Source organism: Scyliorhinus torazame, chromosome 5, assembly GCF_047496885.1.
Source record: "Scyliorhinus torazame isolate Kashiwa2021f chromosome 5, sScyTor2.1, whole genome shotgun sequence".
In the NCBI taxonomy this organism is placed as follows: Eukaryota; Metazoa; Chordata; class Chondrichthyes; order Carcharhiniformes; family Scyliorhinidae; genus Scyliorhinus; species Scyliorhinus torazame.
In genome coordinates, this window is record NC_092711.1 from 75,112,819 (window position 1) to 75,130,736 (window position 17,918).

The window sequence follows — 17,918 nt, forward strand, 5'->3', positions numbered from 1 at the left end:
TCAGTTAGTATGTGTTTAAAGACATACCTAAAACTATATCAGTCTGTTTTAAATTATGTACTACAGCTTCTGTAAGAAGGAATGTATGATCTGATAAGATGGTTAGCAGTGAGGTTTCATACACTTGGTAATCTTATTTGGAACTGGAAGGTCATACAATGAATTGAAGAGTTGTGCAGGATCAGACAGGAGGGATACATTAAACATTCCCATTGTATCCTGATCTGAAACATTTACCCAAATGGTTAAAACCCAATCAAATCGATTCAGTAATGAAACTGACCAACCATTGAGTTCTAATCTGTTTATTCAAACTGAGAGAGGAGCTACTTAGGTATTTAAACCCCGAGGAGAAGGTCTGTTGCCAGCCAAGAACTGGAATCCCCAAAGCAAGATTCCCATCAGAATTGTTGTCAAAGAAGGGGTACAAGAGGGATTATGTTTTTACAGCCATCAACCAAAAGAAATGGTAAAGGTCTGTTTTGTGTTGATAAGTTTCCCCTTTTCCTTCTATATCGATCAGTTTACCCTTTCCCTTCTGTATCGATCAGTTTACCCTTTTCCTTCTGTATCGATCAGTTTACCCGTTTCCTTCAGTATCGATCAGTTTACCCTTTCCCTTCTGTGTCGATCAGTTTACCCTTTCCCTTCTGTGTCGATCAGTTTACCCTTTTCCTTCTGTGTCGATCAGTTTACCCTTTTCCTTCTGTGTCGATCAGTTTCCCCTTTTCCTTCTGTATCGATCAGTTTACCCTTTTCCTTCTGTATCGATCAGTTTACCCTTTTCTTTCTGTATCGATCAGTTTACCCTTTTCCTTCTGTTATCGATCAATTTACCCATTTCCTTCTGTATCGATATGCACCTTTATTCTCGTTTTTTAAAATAAATTGAGAGTACCCAATTCGTTTTTCCAATTGAGGGGCAATTTAGCATGTCCAATCCACCTACCTTGCACATCTTTGGATTGTGGGGCAAAACCCATGCAGACACAGGGAGAATGCAAACGCCACACTGACAGTGACCCAGAGCCGGGATCGAACCTGGGACCTCGGTGCCGTGAAGCAGCAGTGCTAGCCGCTGTGCCGCCGTGCTGCCCATGTATCTTTATTTTAACTACATTTCTTTCAATTTACCATCTGAAATTCCTGTCCTTCCTAATCGTTAAAAGTCTTGTTCAGACTTCTGGTTGTGGCGATGCGGAGCTAAGCCGCACATTTCGGCAGTTCCCGCTATAACGGACTTTTAGGCTCTCCGGAGGAGAATTTTTTTTGATTGAATCCCGTGTGGGAAGGTGAAGTAAGGTCCCCCTACGTCGTATGGCGGGGATTAGCAGTGGAGCGACGGAAAAAGAGGCTTTGGAGCAGTGGCAGAAACGAGGGGGAAAAAACAAGATGGCGGAGGGCAGAGATCGAGCAGCATGGGGGCCGGACCAGCAGGAGTTCCTTAGGCGCTGCGTGGAGGAGCTTAGAAAGGAGGTGCTGGCGCCAATGCTGATGGCGATCGAGGGGCTGAAGGAGACCCAGAAGGCCCAGGCGGTGGAGCTCCGTGAGGTGAGGGATAAAACTAACGAGGACGAGATCCTGGGCCTGGCGGTAAAGATGGAGGCGCACGAGGTGGGCCGAGAGATTCGAGGTCCTGGAGAACGGGTCGAGGAGGAAGAATCTCCGGATTCTGGGTCTGCCCGAAGGAGTGGAGGGGGCTGATGCCGGGGCGTATGTGAGCACGATGCTCCATTCGCTGATGGGTGCGGAGGTCTCTCCGAGCCCCCTGGAGCTAGAAGGGGCTCACCGGGTCCTGGCGAGGAGACCCAAGGCTGGCGAGCCGCCAAGGGCGATAGTGGCGAGGTTCCATCGCTTTGCGGACAAAGAGAGTGTTCTGAGATGGGCCAAGAAGGTGCGGAGCAGTAGACGGGAGAATGCGGTGATCCGAGTCTACCAGGACTGGAGTGCGGAGGTGGCAAAGAGGAGAGCTGGCTTCAACCAGGCCAAGGCGTTGCTGTGTAAAAAAAAGGGTGAGATTCAGAATGCTGCAGCCTGCGCGACTGTGGGTCACTTATCAGGACCGACACCACTATTTCGAAACACCAGAAGAGGCTTGGACCTTTTTCAAACGGAAAAATTGGACTCGAACTGAGGGGCTGTGGTTGTGGGGAGATGTTGACTGTATACAGGGTTGTAAATATGGGTAAAGAATGTTTCACGGGTGGGATGGGGGAAGAGTTTTTTCTTCTTTTGATGAGACAGTGGGGAATGTGGGCGTCGGTGTTGGAGGGAGGTGAGACTCGGGGATGGGTGAATTGGGATAAGGCCGCAACAGGAGCTGCGCCACATGGGGCGGGGCTGGCTCAGGAAAGCGCAGGCTTTTTCCCGCGTTAGGGGGGGGGGGGTGGAGGAACGTAAGGAGGAGGAGAGATTCCCACACGGGGGGGTCAAGGGGAAGCCGGGGTCAAGGGGAAGCCGGGGTCAGCAGAAGTTAGCTGACTCACGGAAGTAGTATGGGGGGAGCAAAAGAGCTAGATGAGGATCTAGCGGGAAGGGGGGGAAAATAGGGTTGCTGCTGCACTGGCCGAGGGGGAACTGAAAATGGAAGAGGTGGTTGGGGCGGGGGTTCCCCGTCTGGGGGACTGGAGGGTGCGGGAGACGCGGGCACGGGACTGGCCTAAGATAGGAGATGGCTAGTCGGGGGGGGGGGGGGGGGGGGGTAGTCCCCCAATCCAGCTGGTCACGTGGAATGTGAGAGGCCTTAATGGGCCGGTTAAGAGGGCCCGAGTGTTCACGCACTGAAAGGGACTGAAGGCAGACGTGGTCATGCTTCAGGAGACACATCTGAAGGTGGCAGGTCAGGTTAAGGAAGGGATCGGTCGGACAGGTGTTCCATTCGGGGCTGGGTGTGAAGAATAGAGGGGTGGCAATACTGGTGGGGGAGCGGGTGTCGTTTGAGGCCAAGAACATAGTAGCGGACAATGGATGCCGATACGTGATGGTGAGCGGTAGGTTGCAGGGGCCGGGGGTGGTATTGGTAAATGTATACTCCCCGAATTGGGATGATGCTGGATTCATGAAAAGGATGTTGGAGCGTATTCCGGACTTGGAGGTAGGGAGCTTGGTAATGGGTGGGGATTTCAACACGGTGTTGGACCCAGCATTAGATCATGCCAGACCTAGGACGGGGAAGAGGCCGGCTGCGGCCAAGGTGCTCGGGGTTTATGGATCAGATGCGGGGGGGGGGGGGGGGGGGAGTAGATCCGTGGAGATTTGCCAGGCCTTTGGCTAGCCAATTTTCTTTTTTCTCCCATGTACATAATGCCTACTCCCGGATAGATTTTTTTGTTCTGGGCAGGGCATTGATCCCGAAAGTGGAGGGAACGGCGTATTCGGCCATAGCCATTTCAGACCACGCCCCGCACTGGGTGGAGCTAGAGCTGGGGGAGGAGAGGGACCAACGCCCGTTGTGGCGGTTGGCTGTGGGACTGCTGGCAGACGAGGAAGTGTGTGGGAGGGTGCGGGGGTGCATCGAAAGGTACCTGGAGGCCAACGACAATGGGGAGGTACAGGTGGGAGTAGTATGGGAGGCGCTGAAGGCGGTGGTCAGGGGAGAGTTGATCTCCATCAGTGCTCATAGGGAGAAGAGAGAGGGCAGGGAAAGGGAGAGATTAGTGGGGGAGATTTTAAGAGTGGACAGGAGATATGCAGAGGCCCCTGATGAGGGACTACTCAGGGAGAGACGTAGTCTCCAGACGGAGTTCGACCTGTTGACCACAGGGGACGAAGTATGAATATGGGGAGAAGGCGAGTCGGATGCTGGCACATCAGCTCCGTAAGAGGATGGCAGCGAGGGAAATAGGTGGAGTCAAGGATGGCAGGGGAACTACGGTGCGGAGTGCGGTGAAAGTGAATGAGGCATTCAAGGCCTTTAACGAGGAGCTGTATAGGTCCCAGCCCCCAGGGGGAAAAGAGGGAATGCGATGATTCTTAGACCAACTGAGGTTCCCTAGGGTGGAGGTGGCTGGTTTGGTGGCGCCAATTTGGGTGGAGAAGCTGGTTAAAGGACGGGAGCATGCAGGGAGGGAAGGCCCCGGGACCGGATGGGTTCCCGGTGGAGTTCTATAGGAAGTATGTAGACCTGTTAGCCCCGTTGCTGGTAAGGACCTTCAATGAAGCAAGGGAGGGGGGACCCTGCCCCCGACAATGTCGGAGGCGACGATCTCTTTGATCCTGAAGCGGGATAAGGACCCACTGCAATGCGGGTCGTATAGGCCGATCTCGCTCCTCAATGTAGATGCTAAGTTGCTGGCAAAAATGTTGGCTACGAGGATTGAGGACTGTGTCCCGGGGGTGATTCACGAGGACCAGACGGGATTCGTAAGGGGTAGGCAGCTAAATCCCAATGTGCGAAGGCTCCTAAACGTGATAATGATGCCATCGGTGGAGGGAGAGGCGGAGATAGTGGCAGCAATGGACGCGGAGAAGGCCTTTGACCGAGTAGAGTGGGAATATCTCTGGGAAGTGTTGCGGAGGTTTGGAGAGGGGTTTATCAGTTGGGTTAAACTATATAGAGTCCCGGTGGCGAGTGTGGTTACGAATCGGCGGAGGTCGGACTATTTTCGGCTGTATCGAGGGACGAGGCAGGGGTGCCCCCTGTCCCCCTTGTTGTTTGCACTAGCAATTGAACCTTTGGCCATGGCATTAAGGGAGTCTGGGAAATGGAGGGGGTGGTCCGAGGGGGAGAGGAGCATCGAGTGTCGCTGTCTGCAGACGACCTGTTGCTGTCTGTGGCGGACCCAGTGGAGGGGATGGTGGAGGTCATGCAGATCCTCAGGGAGTTTGGGGACTTCTCGGGCTATAAGCTCAATGCAGGGAAGAGCGAGCTCTTTGTGGTGCATCCGGGGGATCAGGGAAGAGGGGAAGACGACCTACCGTTGAGGAGGGCGGAAAGGAGCTTTCGGTACTTGGGGATCCAGGTAGCTAGGAGCTGGGGGGCCCTGCACAACCTTGACGAGGCTGGTGGAGCAGATGGAGGAGGACTTTAAACAGTGGGAGATGTTGCCACTCTCGCTCTCGGGCAGGGTGCAGTCGATTAAAATGGTGGTCCTCCCGAGGTTTCTTTTTGTATTCCAATGCCTTCCAATTGTGATCACCAAGGCCTTTTTTAAGAGGGCAGGCAGGAGCATTATGGGCTTTGTGTGGGCGAGTAAGACCCCGAGGGTAAGGAGGGGGTTCCTTGAGCGTAGTAGGGATAGAGGAGGGCTGGCGTTGCCGAATCTGGGTGGCTACTATTGGGCAGCCAACATGGCGATGATCCGTAAGTGGGTGATGGAGAGAGAGGGGGCAGCATGGAAGAGGGGGAGATGGCGTCCTGCAAAGGAACGAGCCTGGGGGCGCTGGTGACGGCACCGCTGCCGCTCTCGCCGACAAGGTACACCACGAGCCCGATGGTGGCGGCAACGCTAAAGATCTGGGGGCAGTGGAGACGGCACAGGGGTGCGACGGGAGCCTCGGTGTGGTCCCCAATCAGAGACAACCATAGGTTTGTCCCGGGAAGGATGGACGGGGGGTTTCAGAGCTGGCATCGGGCAGGGATTAGAAGAATGGGGGACCTGTTCATTGACGGGACGTTTGCAAGCTTAGGGGCGCTGGAGGAGAAGTTTGGGCTACCCCGGGAAACGCTTTCAGGTACATGCAAGTGAGGGCGTTTGTGAGGCGGCAGGTAAGGGAATTCCTGCTGCTCCCGGCACAGGGGATTCAAGACAGGGTGATTTCGGGCGTATGCGTCAGAGAGGGCAAGATGTCGGCGATATACCAGGTGATGAAAGAAGAGGGGGAGGCTTTGGTAGAGGAGCTGAAGGGTAAATGGGAAGAGTAGGGGCTGTGGGCTGATGCCCTAAGTAGGGTTAATTCCTCTTCCTCGTGTGCCAGGCTTAGCCTGATACAGTTTCAGGTAGTTCACAGAGCGCATATGACGGGGGCGAGGTTGAGTAGGTTCTTTGGGGTGGAGGACAGATGTGGGAGGTGCTCAGGAAGCCCGGCGAACCATGTCCATATGTTTTGGTCATGCCCGGCTCTGGAGGGGAGTTGCGAGAACATCTAAGGTGGTGAAAGTCCGGGTCAAGCCAAACTGGGGGCTAGCACTATTTGGAGTAGCGGACGAGCCGGGAGTGCAGGAGGCGAAAGAGGCCAGCATTCTGGCCTTTGCGTCCCTAGTAGCCCGGCGAAGGATCTTGTTAATGTGGAAAGAGGCGAAGCCCCCCAGCGTGGAAGCCTAGATAAATGATATGGCAGGGTTTATCAAGTTGGAGAGGATAAAGTTTGCCTTGAGAGGGTCTGCGCAGGGGTTCTACAGGCGGTGGCAACCGTTCCTAGACTATCTCGCGGAGCGTAAAATGAAGGTCGGACGGCAGCAGCAACCCGGGGGGGGGGGGGGGGGGAAATATCTTTCTTGGGGGGGGGGGGGAGAGAGGGGAAGGGGTTTTTTTCTGGGGGGCATTTGAGCAAGAAAATACATGAATGATCCGGAAAACTGATATGTATGGGGGGAATCCAATGTACAAAGTTCTGTACCATATTGACTTGCCATGTTCATGTCTTGCTATGTGCGCTTTCTTTCTTTTTTGTTACGGGGGGGCGGGGTTTGTTTGTATGGTTGAAAATTTTGTTTAAAAATTCTTAATAAACATATTTTAAAAAACGTCTTGTTCAAACTAAGACAATTGAGTGAACTGTTTACAAACTCTAGTGGATTGGTTGAAAATAATTCCATGTTCTAATATGAGATCACCTGAAAGTCTATGAATTGTCTGCATTGGGTGGAGCCCATGTCGCCTCATGTGAGGATATCGGTGCGAGTGTGCAGATGTGATTTGGCAAATGTAAAATAACTTATCAAGAAATGTTTTGTGAAATTCAATTTGTAGGTAATCTGCGACTCCCGAAACCAAATTTCAACAGTCCCAGCTCCCCATACCTTCCATGCTGTCTCCCCTAGCCTTGCCATCCAGGGATGGTTTTGCAAACCTGCCTGTGTATCTGCCCCAGCAGTGTTTGATTATACTAACCCTGTGCTGTACCTGCCCTGAGAATGTTTGATGATATAGTGTAACTGGAGCTTTACACTGTATCTAGCCCTGTGTTGTACTTGTCCGGGAGTGTTTGATGGGGACAGTGTATAAGGGGATTTCTTCTGTATCTAACCCCGTGCTGTACCTGGCCTAGGGGTTTTTGATGGGGATAGTGCAGGGGAAGATTTACGTTGTATCCAACCTTGTGGAGTGTTTGATGGGAACAGAATCGAGGGAGATTTATTCTGTATCTAACACCATTTTGTATCAGCCTTGGGAGTGTTTAATGGGGCAATGTAGAGGGAGCTGTGCTGTAAGTTTGGAGAATGGTTCAAGCTGGCACTTGGTACTCAGATTTTCCAGTACAGACACCCTTCACTTTAAAAATAACATTTCATTCAGAGATAAGAGAAACCATCACCGGTTCCCCCACTGCCCCCACCCCCGCAGGCCCAGAGGGACATTGAGAGTCCTGAACATTGTTGTACAGTTTGCTTGATATTTTATATGAGCCCTTTTTCCGTTTCATAAAATCCCTATTGTGCAGATGGAGGCCATTCAACCCATCGAGTCTGCACCGACCCTCCAATACGGCACCCCACTCCTCCACCCTATCCCCAGAACCCCACCTAACCTTTGGACACTCAGGGGAAATCTTTTAGAATGGCCAATCCACCTAACCTGTGCGTCTTTGGACTGTGGGAGGAAACCGGAGCACCCGGAAGAAACCCACGCAGACACGGGGAGAAATTGCAAACTCTACACAGTCACCCAAGGCCAGAATCAAATCCCCCCCCTCTGATCTCCAGTCAGCCTCTGTACGAATGAAAAGAGCCCCAGTTTCTCTAATCTCTCCTGGTAACTAAAGCCTCTCTTCCCTGGGATCATCTCAGTGAATCTCTTCTCCACCCTCTCCATGGCCTTGACATCCTTCCTGGTGTAAGATCCCCAAAACCTGATCTAATATTCTAACTGCAGCCTAACCAATGATTTGTAGAGGTTTACATGACCTCTGTCCTTTTGTGCTCCACACCCAGAATTATAAAACCTTGGATCCCATGTGTTTTTGAAACACTTTATCAACTTGTCCTCCCACGTTTAAACATTTGTGTATCTGAACTCGTTTTCGGATTTTGGAGACATTAATATAACATGGCTGAAATACATTGACATCCAATGTCTGATATAATGTGTTCATGATGTGGAGATGCCGGCGTTGGACTGGGGTGAGCACAGTAAGAAGTCCAACAGTGACTTTGTCTACATATATATATATAATATATATATATATGTTTCTGGAACATACCTCTTCATTCACCTGAGGAAGGAGCAGCGCTCCAAAAGCTAGTGTTTGAAACAAACCTGTTGAACTGTAACCTGGTGTTGTAAGACTTCTTACTGTGATATAATGGGATGTTATGGGAGATAGAAGTTTAGTCTGAGTTAGAAACTCAAGCAGGTGCTTCACTGCAGACAGGTCACCGTGGAAACGCTGATAAGACATTCCATTCCACAGAATCGACTCATTGGAAACTCTAATCGGATCGGGGAGAGGACAGAGTTTGTCTGTTATTAACCTAAACTTAAACCAGAGTGAGCAACAGAATAGATTAAATTCTGATGCATAATGTTTCTAGCTACAATAATGGAACTATCAGAAATAATAGAATTAACAGGCAGGGTAGTTTAGGGAGAATGAGGATGTTACTGAAGAAAAGTAACTGCTGGGAACATACATACATAGAAGATAGGAGGACGCCTTTTGGCCCTTCGAGCCTGATCTGCCATTCATCATGATCATGGCTGATCATCCAACTCAATAGCCCAATCCTGCTTTCTCCCCATTGCCTTTGATCCCATTCTCCCCGAGTGCTATATCCAGCCGCCTCTTGAACATATTCAAATTTTTATCCTCAACTACTTCCTGTGGTAATGAATTGCACAGGCTCACCACTCTTGTCTCCTTATCTCTGTCCGAAATGGTTTACCCTGAATCTTCAGATTGTGACCCTTGGTTCTGGACACACCCATCATTGGTAACATTTTCCGTTCATCTATCCTGTCTAGTCCTGTTAGAATTTTATAAGTCTCTATGAGATTCCCCCCTCATTCTTCTGAACTCCAGTGAGAACAATCCCAACCTAGTCAATCTCTCCTCATATGACAGTCCCGCCATCCCTGGAATCAGTCTGGTAACACACCCTCGGGAGCAAGAACATGCTTCCTCAGAGAAGGAGACCAAAACTCCCCACAATACTCCGTGTGGCCTCACAAAGGCCCTGTACAATTGCAGCAGCACATGCCTGCTTCTATACTCGAACCCTCTTGCAATGAAGTCCAACATACCGTTCGCCTTCTTTACTGCCTGTTGTATCTGCATGCTTACCTTCAGAGAATGGTGCACAAGGACACCCAGGTCCCAAAGCACACTTCCCTCTCCCAATTTACAACCATTCAGGTAGTAATCTGCCTTCCTGTTTTTGCTTCCAAAATGAATAACCTCACACTTATCCAAATTATACTGCATCTGCCATTGATTTGTCCACTCGCCCAACCTGTCCAGATCAGACTGTAGGATCCCTGCATCCTCGTCACAATTCGCCCTCCCATCTAATTTGGTACCATCTGCAAACTTTCAGGATGTTACATTTTGTTCCCTCATCCAAATCATTAATATATATTGTGAATAGCTGGGGTCCCAGCACCGATCCCTGTGGTACCCCACTAGTTACTGCCTGATAATTTGAAAAGGACCCATTAATCCCTACTCTTTGTTTCCTCTCTGCCAACCAGTTTTCTATCCACCTCAATACATTTCCCCCAATCCCATGCGCTTTAATTTTGCACAATAATCTCTTATGCAGGACTTTGTCAAACGCCCTCTGAAAGTCCAAATATATCATATCGACTCGCTCCCCCTTATTGCCTGTACTGGTTACCTCTTCAAAGAATTCCAACAATAATAAATCAAATCATCGTTCAGAAAAGCACAGACGATAAATGAGGAACTGATCTTAAAGACAATCTCTTGTAGTTTGTCAGGAGGGGGATGTAATGAGTCAGTTTTAATTGGGTTTTTACATTTGTTCATGGGATGTGCACATTACTGGATAGACCAGCATTCATTGGCCACCCCAAATTGTCCTTGAGATGGGGGCTGCCTTCTTGAAGTGAAAATTTGAGGTTACTATCAGATCAGTTGTGATCTTATTGAATGACGGGCAGGGTTGAGGGGCTGAATGACCTACTTCTGCTCCTATGTTTGTATGTTCATTGCAGTCCATGTAGCAGGGGGACACCCAAAGTGCTGTTAGGAAGGGAGCTCCAGGACTTTTACCCAATGGTCTAATTCCAAATCAGGATTGTTTGTGACTAGGAGAACTTGCAGGCGGACGTGGTGCCATGTACCTGCTGCCCTTGTCCTTTAGGTGGTAGAGTTTATGCTAAATTGCCCCTTACTGTCCAAAGATGTGCTGGTTCGGTGGGGTAATGGGAGTTACAAGTATGGGATGGGGCAGTGGGAGGAGGGTGCTCTTCAGAATGTTGGTGCACACACGATGGGCTGAATGGCCTCCTCCTGCACTGTAGGAATTCTATGGTTCTGTGGAAGTTAGAGGTCGTGGGGTTGGAAGATGCTGTTGAAGGTTAAATGATATACGTTTTCTATGTGAACAAATAATCATATTAAACAGTGGAACTCACGTGAGGATATGGATTACTGACATCTAGATCAATGTATTGCTTGCAGAATCCTTAAAATCAGAGGTAGTATTTTAGAAACAATCCCGGTGATAGCAGATATCCCATTGCTGTTGGCAAGACCAATGTAAATATTTAAAATGGAGGCCATAGGTGGCTGGAGGATGACGCACATGTGGAATTTGTTAGCTATCTGAGATAATAGTGAGGGGAAAGGAAGAGGCCTGGAAAGCAGCAGACATGTTGTTCCAGGAAAAGTGGGGTCTGGTTGTGCAGATGTCAGGTTTGACACAGTACACGGTCACCCTGTGGATGGATTTGTTTATTGTCACGTGTACCGAGTTACAGTGAAAAGTATTTTCCTCCAAACAGATCATTTCGAACATGAAAATAAAATGAAATACATAATAGGGTGACACAAGGTACACTATGTAAATACATAGACACCGGCATCGGGTGAAGCATACAGGAGTGTTGTACTAATCAGGTCAGTCCATAAGAGAGTCATTTAGGAGTCTGGTATCAGCGGGGAAGAAGCTGTTTTTGAATCTGTTGATGCGTGTTCTCAGACTTCTGTATCTCCTGCCCGATGGAAGAAGTTGGAAGAGTGAGTAAGCCGGATGAGAGGGGTCTTTGATTATACTGCCCACTTTCCCCAGGCAGAGGGAGGTGTAGATGGAGTCAATGGATGGGAGGCAGGTTCATGTAATGGACTGGGCTGTGTTCACGACTCTCTGACGTTCCTTGTGGTCTTGGGCTGAGCAACGCCCTGTACAATTGTGGCAAGACATCCCTGTCCCTGTACATAAATCCTCTCACTGAGAGGTCCAACAGACCATTTGCTACTTTACTGCCTGCTGTATCTGCAATGCTTACCGTCAGTGACTGGTGTATGAGGATACCCAGGTCTCATTGCACATTCTTCTCTCTTAATTTATAGCCACACAGATAATATTCTACCTTACTGTTTTTCCTACCAAACCTCACAATTATCCAAATTATACGAACCTGCCATTCATTTACCCACTCATCCAAATCACATTGAAGGATCTCTGCTTCCTCCTGACCACTCATCCTCCCACCCAGCTTTGTGTCATCTGCAAATTTGGAGATATTACATTTTGTTCCCTCATCTAAATCATTAAATGTACATTGTGAATAGCTGGTGTCCTAGCACCGATCCCTGCGGTATCCCACTGGGCACTGCCTGCCACTCAATAAAAGACCTATTTAGACATAGAATTTACAGTGCAGAAGGAGGCCATTTGGCCCATCGAGTCCTCACCGGAAAGACCAACCCACCAAAGCCCATACCATCCACACCTAACCTTTTTTGAACACTATGGGCAATTTAGTATGGCCAATCCACCTAACCTGTACATCTTTGGACTGTGGGAGGAAACCGGAGCACCCGGAGGAAACCCACGCAGACACGGGGAGAACGTGCAGACTCCGCACAGCTAGTGACCCAAGCCTGGAATCGAACCTGGGACCCTGGAGCTGTGAAGCAACTATGCTAACCACTGTGTTATTTCCTGACTGCCAACCAGTTTTCTATCCATCTCAATACACTACCCAATCCAATGTGTTTTTATCTTGCATGCTAATCTCTTATATGAACTTTGTTGAAAGCCTTCTGAAAGTCCAAATAAGCAACATATACTGGCTCCCCCTTAATCAGCTCTACTAGTTGCATCCTCCAAGAATTCCAGATTTCTCAAGCATGAATTCCCTTTCGTAAATCCATGCTGACTGTCTGATGCTGTCACAGACTGTGAATCACTTTGAGATGTTCAGAGGGTGTGAAAGCTGTGAAATAAATACAAGAACTTTCACCTCCACATATATCCACAGGGGAGTTCTCCTGGTGCAGTATGACCAACATTTGTGTTTCAACTAACACCCAAAGAAACACTGAATTAATCAGTCACTGGTCTGCTTGCTGTTTGTGGAACCTTAGTTTGCACAAACTGGCTGTGGTGAAACAATAACAACCTGTATTTATATAACACAATTAATGTAATAAAACATCCCAGGGTGTTTCAGCTAACTTGGAGAAAGTAGGCGGTCAGCAGTTTAGTCAGAGTGAAATCGAGGGAGAAGGCAGATCTCATGGACAAGAGAATATAGAAGGAGCTAAAAGAGAGGAGAGAAACTGGACGATGATGCGAGTTCAGGGCTTGCACAAGCCGGACCTTTAGGATGCAGTTTGGCCCTGTGAGAAGGGAGAGAATCAGCAGAGGCAGCTGATTGACTGTCTCAATCTTAGTGACAAAGAAGCTCTCGGAGCGCCTCACACTTGTTGGAGGTGAGCATGGAGGAGACAGGGCAGAGGGAGAGCACCTATTTCACAAGTTCATAAGATATAGGAGCAGAATTGAGCCATTTGGCCCATTGGGTCTGCTACACCATTCGATCATGGCCGATCTTATCATGGCCGTAACTCCACCGTGCTGCCCATTCTCCAAAACCCATCACCAATTAAAAATCTGTCTAACTCCTCCTTCAATTTCCTCACTGTCCCAGCATCCACCACACTCTGAGGTAACGGATTCCAATTCACAACCCTTTGAGAAAAGTAGTTTCTCCTCAAATCTGTTTTAAATTTGCTACCTCTTATCCTAAGAGTCTGACCTCCCATTCTAGAATGCCCCACAAGTGGAAGCATCAGCTAAAAAAGGAACAAACTTGTATGAGAGTTATTAAAATATTCAGCACACTGTGTATTGAAAATAAAACTGATCTATTCTTCATAGAGAAATATTATTTTAATATAAATTTAGTGTACCCAATTATTTTTTCCAATTAAGAGGCAATTTAGCATGACCAATTCACCTACCCTGCACAGCTTTGGGTTGTGGTGGGGGGAGATGCACACAGACATGGGGAGAATGTGCAAACTCCACACGGACAGTGACCCAGAGCCAGGATCTAACCTGGGACCTCAGCGCCGTGAGGCAGCAGTGCTAACCGCTGCACCACAGTGTTGCCCCTTTATACAGAAAATTAATCATTCTAACCGGGTTGGCCTTTAACATTAGCAGAAACAGATTCAATGAACATGGTTCAATCCTGGATATGATTAACAACAAAATCCAGTCACTGCGGCTACTTGTGAATTTGCTGGTGACTCAGCAGGGTGGATGGCTGGGTGAATCCCTTCCCACACTGGGAGCAGGTGAATGGCCTCTCCCCAGTGTGGACTCTCCTATGTTTCTGCAGGGTGGATGAATCAATAAATCCCTTCCCCCACACAGTGCAGGTGAATGGCCTCTCCCCAGTGTGAATACGCTGGTGAACAGTAAGTTGAGAAGCTCGTCTGAACTCAGTTCCACAGTCAGAGCACCTGAATGGCCTCTCGTCGGTGTGAGAACGCTGATGGAGCATCAGGTTCCCAGCACTTTTATAGCATTTGCTGCAGTCTGGACATTTAAAAGGTCTCTCGCCTGTGAACTCGTTGGTGTGTCAGCAGCATGAATGAGTGTTTGAATTTCTTCCCACACTTGGAGCAGGTGAACGGCTTCTCCCCAGTGTGAACGCACTGGTGTGCAGTGAGTTCAGAAGATCGCCTGAACCCAGTCCCACTGTCAGAGCACCTGAACGGTCTCTCGTCAGTGTGTACACGTTGATGGGATATCAGTTCCCAGGAACTTTTAAAGCACTTCCCACAGTCTGAACATTTAAAAGGTCTCTCCCCAGTATGAACACGTTGATGGCGTATTAGCTCCAGGGAACCTTTATAACACTTCTCACAGTCTGGGCATTTGAATGATTTTGTGTCTGTGTGAACCTGCTGGTGTCTCTGCAGGTGCTGAGACCGAGTAAATCCTTTCCCACATTCAGAGCAGGCGAATGGCCTCTCCCCTGTGTGAACTCGCCGGTGTCGCAGCAGTCCTGATGATTCAGTGAATTCCTTCCCACACTCTGAGCAGGAGAAAGGCCTCTCCCCAGTGTGAACTCGCTGGTGTGTCTGCAGACTGGATAACCGAGTGAATCTCTTCCCACATTTTGAGCAATTGAACGGTCTCTCTCCAGTGTGAACTCGCTGATGTACAGTGAGGTCAGACGATCGCCTGAACCCAGTCCCGCAGTGAGAGCACCTGAACGGTCTCTCGTCAGTGTGAACACGTTGATGGGACATCAGTTCCCAGGAACTTTTGACACAGTTTTATGGTTTCTCCACTGTGTGAACTTGCTGGTGTGCAGTGAGATCTGGTGATGAATTGAACCTCTTTCCACAGGATTTGCAGTTGGGGCATCTGAAAAGTCTCTCTCCAGTGTGAACTCGCAGGGTGAATGACCGAGTGAATTCCTTCCCACAGGATGAGAAGTGGCCTCTCCCTTCTGTTACTGCACCGATGAGTTTCCAGCAGAGACAGGGACCCGAATCCCTCCACACAGTCCCCACATTTCTCAAAACATCTGATGATATTCAGATCCTGATGTGATGTTTGGTTTGAGTTTTCCACCCACAAATCCTCTTCTTCTAATCCTCTGTGAAATTGACTTAAAACAGAAAATAGGGAGTGAGAGAGAGCCCACAAAAATTCAAAGGCAGGTTGTGAAATTGAGTTGAATCAATCTGGTCATTTGTGGGGCCAGCACTACCTAAAAATGACCATGAAAATGGCTGGATTATTGTAAAAACCGAACTGGTTCATTAAGATCCTTCAGGGAAGGGAACCTGCCTCCCAGTCTGGACCTACACAAAACTCGGACCCCTATTGGATCATAAGAAATAGGAACAGCAGTAACATATTCGGCCCATCGGGTCTGCTCTGTTAATTACTCTGATCGTAGATGGCTTTGGTCTATTAACTCCACTTTTCTGCATCTCCCCAACTCCCCTTACCCCCTGAGAGATCAAAACTCTCCATCTCAGCCTGAAGTATATTCAATGATGGAGCATCCACAAACCTCTGGGATAGACAATTCTACGTGACGAGAGAGAAAAAATGTGAGAGAAGTGGGAGAGAAAAAGATTGAGAGGTGGGAGAGAGACAAGTGGTTGGGAAAGACAGGGTATAATGGAGAGATATTTTATAGATGTTAAACTGAACCACCATTTGACAATCTCCCAACCCCTCAACATCCACCACATAGAAGGGTCAGTCTAGCAAGCGAATATGAACAACGTCATCTCCAAGATCCCGATCAGGTCAAACACCATCCGATCTGTCTGATGTCCAATACTGCATGAGCACACATTTCCTCCAGTTTAATATTGGGAAGACCAAAGCTGTTGTCTTTAGTTCCCAGTATAAACCACACTCCCGAGCCAATGACCCCATTATTCTCCCTGGGAACTTTCTAAGGCCAAACTAAACTATTCACAACAATTCCCAAACTGAGATTCTGACCAGATATTCAAATCATCACCAAGACCAACTATTTCTGCTTCAGTTAAATCGCTCAATTCCACTCTGCTGCTGAAACCATCACACATTCTTTTATTACCTCTAGATTTAACAATCCTAAAGCACTCCCAGTCGGCCTCCCACATTCAACCTCCCTGTATTCTGGAGGTCATCAAAATCTTTGCTGCCTATGTGCTTAGTCACACCAAGTCGTGTTCCGCCCCTGTGCTCGCTGACCTACAAAGGCTCCAGTTTAAGAAATCACTCCATCCTTGGTGTCCATTCCCCAGTTTCCAAGCCTATAAATGCTGGAATTTCCTCCCTAATCCTCTCCCCTCTATCTTCCTTTCCTACTTTAAAATATTCCGTAAATTCTATATCCTTGGCCAAACCTTTGACAATCAGTCCTCAAGTGTCCCTACATACTTCTGTGCCAAATGTTGCTTTATAAAATTCCCATGAAACACCTTGGAATGTTCCATGACATGAATGATACGATATAAACACACATTGTATGAGACAAATATTGCTGTTCCTTCAACATTGTTGCATGAATAACCTGCAACTACCTATCGAACAACACTGTGAGAGCAACTTCTGCAGCAGTTCAAGAAGATCAGTCATCAACTTCTCCACAGGTAACGGGATGGGGAATATTTGCAGCTGGTCCTGTGAGTGAAAGCACAGGGGAGTGGGACTAACTGCTTTGTTCTGGCAGAGAACTGGCACTAACAGGAAGGCTAAGCAGTCTTCTTCTGTAATAGTAAGAAGTCTTACAACACCAGGTTAAAGTCTAACAGGTTTGTTTCGATATCACTAGATTTCGGAGCGCTGCACCTTCCTCAGGTGAATCTTCTGTAATGTAATCATTCAATGATTCTACGACTTAACGAACAAGAGACAAACATTGGAAGCCAGGTACTAACTTCTGGAATTCATGCCAAATGCCCCAAATAAAGATGGCGCAGCACATGCGCCATGCTGCCCATTGCCCCCTACAAAGATGGCGGCCGCACTGCTCGCTGTTATCTAAAGGTGGCGGCTGCAACATCGGTCCCAACAAAGGGCCTCGATGTTTTTATTTGCGGATGAGGCCTTCGTCCGGTGTTTATGAAACCTTCTATTCCTGCACCAGGTATTCATGAAGCCTCCCTCCTCACACGCCGGCTGCATTTAACCTCACTCACCCGCTATCTTAATTAGTTCATCTCTGCCTGCAGCTCCTGCACATCCCATCCGAACACTTCCAACACCCGCACTGCGCATACTCCAGTAAGAGAGACACTGCGCATACGCCAGTAAGAGAGACACTGCGCCTGCGCAATGGTCTTCTGGACTGAAGCTGGGGCATAGCCACCCTCTCGGTGAATGCTGGGTAACCGCATCGCCATGGGCAAGCCCCATTGTCCAATATAAAATCATCCATCGCCGATTACGATTTCAGAGATAGATATAAAACAATTAAGTCAGCTGATACAGCATCCGAGCGAATGGGATCTGCTCCATAGTTCTAGCCTAGATTTGATTAAAAGCAGAGTTGGTCAGATGCCAACTCATTTGAACCTCAGCAGACAATGTGAACAGGTGTCTCTTTTCTCACAAAGAGAATATTAAAACATCACCTTCGCACTAAGAAGCAGTGACTGTATATTAATTGCTTTGGACTTTCAAAGCTCAAGTGTTAACAGGTAGAAAAATTGAATAAATCTATTTGCATATATGAAGTTCCATGGTTAAAGAAAAGCAAAATACTGCGGATACAATAAATATGAAATAAAAATAGAAAATGATGCCAATACTCAGAATT

General features: G+C 48.2%; 1 long non-coding RNA gene across 1 annotated transcript; it reads right to left on the reverse strand.

Annotated features, from left to right (window-relative positions):
- Positions 1-11,058: 11,058 nt before the first annotated feature.
- LOC140418500 (uncharacterized) lies at positions 11,059-17,371 on the reverse strand. The gene is made up of 2 exons (XR_011945087.1): positions 17,299-17,371; positions 11,059-15,260 (listed from the first exon to the last, which is right to left on the reverse strand). It is a non-coding gene; the product is annotated as an uncharacterized lncRNA (long non-coding RNA).
- Between the last annotated feature and the right edge of the window lie 547 nt (positions 17,372-17,918).